This window comes from Zalophus californianus, chromosome 2 (assembly GCF_009762305.2).
Source record: "Zalophus californianus isolate mZalCal1 chromosome 2, mZalCal1.pri.v2, whole genome shotgun sequence".
NCBI classification, from domain to species: domain Eukaryota; kingdom Metazoa; phylum Chordata; class Mammalia; order Carnivora; family Otariidae; genus Zalophus; species Zalophus californianus.
Genome location: NC_045596.1, coordinates 71,257,234 through 71,262,776, shown reverse-complemented (window position 1 = coordinate 71,262,776; position 5,543 = coordinate 71,257,234). Strand labels below are relative to the sequence as shown.

Genomic DNA, 5,543 nt, shown 5'->3' with positions numbered 1-5,543 from the left:
GACCCCAGAAAAATATACACTAAACAAATCAGAAGAGACCTGAAACCGGGGGAAAAGAAAGGGAAAGAAAGAAAAACGAAAAGAAAGAGAAAAAAAAAAGGATATGATCAAATATGATCAGTCTGGTGAATAGATCAGTGCCACACACTAGATGTTAGGCATATTTTGGTCTGTTAGAAGAAACTGCCTCTCCAAATTTTAAAGAAAGAAAAACTTATATATGTACAAAAATAAGGGTAAATACAATGAAGGGATGGAATATGACTGTAAAGATGAAAATTATAAAAGATTTTATAAAAGGAATTGATAAGATAAGTAGTTGGTTGAAAAAAGAAAGTAGAGAAATTAAAAAAAAAAAAGAGAGAATATGATCAGGCAGGAGACTAGAACAAAGCCATACACTAGAGATTTAGGGTATATTTTGGTCTGTTAGAAGAAACTGTATCCCAAAATTTTAAAGAGAGAACAACTTATATATATATATATATATATATATATATATATATATATATATATATATATACCAAAAATAAGGTTAACTACAATGAAGGGATAGAATATGACTCTAACAATGAAAAATAAAAAAGATTTTAAAAAAGGGGATTGATAAGATGTTGGTTGAAAAAGGGAAAAAGAAAAAATAAAAAAATAGAAAAAGAAAAAAGAAAATTAAAAAAATTAACTTTGAAGGACTAAAAGAATCAGAGGGAAAAAAGCCATGAATTCTATGTGCAGTATTCCCCTAGCGCTGGAGTTCTGACATACTCACTGATCGGTAAACTTGGTCTTGGCTGGCTGTTCTTGCTGATCTTCCAGGGGAGGGGCCTGTTGCCGTGGTTCTCAGATGTCTTTGCTGGAGGCAGAATTGCCCCGCTCTTGCCGGTCCGGGCTAAGGAATCTGCTCGGGTTTGCTCTCAGGAGCTTTTGTTCCCTGCCAGCTTTCTGTACAGCTTTGGAGGATGAGAGTGAAAATGGCGGCCTCCCAATCTCCGCCCTGGAGGAGCTGAGAACTCGGGGCCCCACTCCTCAATGCGCCCCCAGAGAAAAGCAGTCACTCACTCCCGTGTCCCCGGTCTCCGGCCACACTCTGGGCTCACCCGGCCTGTGACCGAGCGTTTCTATCTCTGGCACCCGACCTCATGTGGAGACTCCAAACCCAGCAGATCCCTGCGGCGTGCAGCCGCACCGCTCCTCCTGGAGGAGGGAGGGGAGTCTCCCTGGATCTGCCACTTGTTGGGTCCCTGCTGGAGGAGCAGTGGCCCGACTGTGCTGCAGATCACAGTTTATGGCAACCCCGAGCTGAGAGCCCACTCCTTGGCTCCGTCTCTGCAGCTGGCTTCCCTGCTCCAATACCTGGGAGCTCTGCTGCACTCAGGCACCCGCAGTCTTTCTGTGACCCCGAGGGTCCTGAGACCACACTGTCCCCGTGAGGGTTCCACCCCCCCACTTAGCCACTGGAGCGACGTCCCTCAGCAGAGCGGACTTCTAAAAGTTCCAATTTTGTACTCCGCGGCTCCATCACTTGCTGGTAGCGGCTGACGGAGGCCCCCTCCCCCGCCGTCTGTCTTCCCAAATATCGCCTCGGATTCGCTTCTCCACACGTCCTACCTTCCAGAAAGTGGTCGCTTTTCTGTTCAGAGAGTTGTTGCTATTCTTTTCTTCGATCTCCTGTTGAGTTTGTAGGTGTTCAGAATGGTTTGATCCCTATCTAGCTGAATTCCTGGGACGAAGTGTAGATCTCCTACTCCTCCACCATCTTGCGCCTCTTCCCCTACCACATCTTTATCCTTTTGTCTGTTGAAGGGCATCTTGATTCCTTCCACAGTTTGACCATTGATAGCACATCTTCTTATCCATCTAGCAATCGATGGAATTAGGGCTGCTTCCAACGCTTGGCTATTGTAAATAATTCTGCTATAAACATAGAGGTGCATGTATCCCTTTGAATTACTATTTTTGTATTCTTTGGGTAAATACCCAGTAGTGCAATTGCTGGATCATAGGGTAGTTCTATTTTTAACTTTTTTGAGGGACCTCCGTACTTTTTCCAGACTGGCTGCCCTAGTTTTCATTTCCATCAATAGTGCAAGAGGGTTCTTTTTTCTCCATATCCTTGCCAACACTTGCTGTTTCTTGTGTTGTTGATTTGAACCATTCTGACAGGTATGAGGTGATATCTCATTAATGTTTTGATTTGCATTTCCCTAATGGTAAGTGATGATGAACATCTTTTCACGTGTCTGTTGGCCATCTGTACATCTTCTCTGGAGAAACGTCTGTTCATGTTTTCTGCCCATTTTTAAATTGGATTATTTGTTTTTTGGATGTTAAGTTGTATAAGTTTATTAAGTTTATTATATATGTTGGATACTAATCCTTTATTGGATATGTCATTTGCAAATATCTTCTCCCATTCTGAAGGTCGGCTTTTAGTTTTGTTGATTATTTCCTTCACTGTGCAGCTTTTTATTTTGATGTAGTCCCAATAGTTTATTTTTAGCTTTGTTTCCCTTGCCTCAGGAAACATATCTGGAAAAAAGTTGCTTTGGCTGATATCAAGGAAGTTACTCCCTGTGTTCTCTTCTAGGATTTTTATAGTTTCAGGTCTTACATTTAGGTCTTTTATCCATTTCAAATTTATTTTTGTGTACGGTGTAAGAAAGTGGTCCAGTTTCATTCTTTTGCATGTTGTTGTCCAGTTTCCCCAGCACCATTTGTGAAGAGACCTTTTCTCATTGGCTATTCTTTCCTGCCATTGTCGACAGTTTCCATTGTCGAAAATTAGGTGACCATATAGTTGTGGGTTTATTTCTGGCTTTTCTGTTCTGTTCCATTTTGCACTATGTGTCTATTTTTGTGCCAGTACCATACTGTTCTGATTACTATAGCTTTGTAATAAAATTTGAAGTCCAGAATTGTGATGCCTCCAGCTTTGCTTTTCTTTCTCAGGATTGCTTGGGTTATTTGGGGTCTTTTGTGGTTCCACACAAATTTTAGGATTGTTCTAGTTTTGTGAAAAATGCTATTGGTAGCCCACCTAGAAGCAGCTTCTCAGCTCCTTCTGGAACGTTTATCAGTTTCAGCCTACTCCCCTCCACTCCAGCCTCCACCATGTCCATCAGGTTGACCCAGAAGTCCTACAAGATGTCCACCTCCGGCCCCGGGCCTTCAGCAGCCGCTCCTACACGAGCGGTCCTGCCTCCCGCATCAGCTCCTCCGTCTTCTCCCGGGTGGGGGTGGCGGCAGCAGCAGCAGCAGCAGCTTCTGGGATGGCCTGAGCAGCAGCATGAGTGTGGTCAGGGGGCTACGGCAGCAGGGCCGAGAGAGTGGGGGGCATTACGGCTGTCTCAGTGAACCAGAGCCTGCTGAGCCCCCTTAAGCTGGAGGTGGTCCCCAACATCCGAGCTGTGCGCACCCAAGAGAAGGAGCAGATCAAGATCCTCAACAACAAATTTGCCCCCTTCATCGACAAGGTGAGGCACCTGGAGCAGCAGAACAAAATTCTGGAGACCAAATGGAGCCTCCTACAGCAGCAGAAAACTGCTCCGAGCAACATAGATAACATGTTCTAGAGCTACATCAGCAACCTCTGGCGGCAGCTCTACACCCTGGGCCAGGAGAAGCTGAAGCTGGAGGTGGAGCTTGGCAACATGCAGGGGCTGGTGGAGGACTTCAAGAATAAATATGAGGAGGAGATCAAAGAGCATGCAGACACGGAGAATGAATTTGTCCTCATCAATAAGGATGTGGATGAAGCTTACATGGAGAAGGTAGAGCTGGAGTCCCGCCTGGAAGGGCTGACCGATGAGATCAGCTTCTTTTTTTTTTTTTTTAAAGATTTTATTTATTTATTTGAGAGAGAGCATGAGAGGGGGTAGGGTCCGAGGGAGAAGCAGACTCCCCGCCGAGCAGGGAGCCCAATGCGGGACTCGATCCCGGGACTCCAGGATCGTGACCTGAGCCGAAGGCAGTGGCTTAACCAACTGAGCCACCCAGGCGCCCTGAGATCAGCTCCTTAAGGCAGCTCTGTGAAGAGGAGATCCGTGAGCTGCAGTCCCAGATCTCAGACACATCCGTGGTGCTGTCCATGGACAACAGCCGCTCCCGGGACCTGGACCTGGACCTGGACAGCATCATCGACGAGGTCGAGGCCCAGTACGAGGACATCACCAACCGCAGCTGGGCTAAGGCCGAGACCATGTACCAGATCGAGTCTCAGTGAACCAGAGCCTGCTGAGCCTCCTTAAGCTGGAGGTGGAGCTGCAGACACTGGCTGGGAAGCACGGGGATGACTTCCATCACACGAACCGGAGCACCAGCCGACTCCAGGCTGAGATCGAGGCCCTCAAAAACCAGACGGCTGCCCTGGAGGCGGCAATTGCTGATGCTGAGCAGCGTGGGGAACTGGCCATTAAGGACGCCAATGCCAAGGCGCCCGAGCTGGAGGCTGCCCTGCAGCGAGCCAAGCAGGACATGGCCCGGCAGCTGTGTGAGTACCAGGAGCTCATGAACGTCAAGCTAGCCCTGGACATCGAGATTGTCAACTACCGCAAGCTGCTGGAGGGCGAGGAGAGCCAGCTGGAGTCTGGGATGCAGAACATGAGTATCCATACTAAGACCACCAGTGGCTACTCAGGTGGCCTGAGCTCGGCCTATGGGGGCCTCACAAGCCCCGGCCTCAACTATGGCCTGAGCTCCTTCCAGTCCAGCTTTGGCCCTGCTGGTTCCTTCAGCCGCAGTGGCTCCTCCAAGGTGGTGGTCGTGAAGAAGATCAAGAGCCGTGATGGGAAGCTGGTGTCCGAGTCGTCTGATGTCCTGTCCAGGTGAACAACCAGGGTGGTCCCTCCCAGCCTCCCCACTCTTGTGGCTGCCATAGAGCCTCTGGGTGGAAAGGAGCTGTGCAGGGGAGCGTGGGGAACAGGAGAGCCACCTAAGACTCAGCCCCAGTCCTCAGCCTACCCTTGGGGGCAGTCTACTGCCCTGGGTACCCCCTCTTGTCCATGCCCCCAACTAAAAGCCAGTTCAAGTGTCTTTTCCCAAATAAAGCCTCAGCCGGCTCTGCCAATCCCCCCCCCCCCCAATGATATTGATATTTTAATAGGGATTGCTTTAAATGTGTAGCTTGCTTTGGGTAGTATGGACATTTTAACAATATTTGTTCTTCCAATCCATGAGCATGAAATGTCTTTCCATTTCTTTGTGTCATCTTCAACTCTTTCATCAGGGTTTTATAGTTTTCAGAGTCCAGGTCTTTTCACCTCTTTGGTTAGGTTTATTCCTAGATATCTTACGGTTCTTGGTGCAATTGTAAATAGGATTGTTAATTTCCCTTTCTGCTGCTTCTTTATTAGTATATAGTACAGAAATGCAATAGATTTCTGTACACTGATTTTGTGTTGGGTGAGTTTACTGAATTCATATGTCAGTTCTAATGGTTTTTTGGTGGAGTCTTTTGGATTTTCTATATATAGTATCATGTCACCTGCAAATAGTGCAAGTTTAACTTTTCCTTTACTGATTTGGATGCCTTTCTTTCTTTTGTT

The 5,543-nt window shown here is 47.0% G+C and overlaps 1 pseudogene; it reads left to right on the top strand.

Annotated features, from left to right (window-relative positions):
- Positions 1-3,099: 3,099 nt before the first annotated feature.
- On the top strand, positions 3,100-4,827 carry LOC113924982 (annotated as a pseudogene).
- The last annotated feature ends 716 nt before the right edge of the window (positions 4,828-5,543 follow it).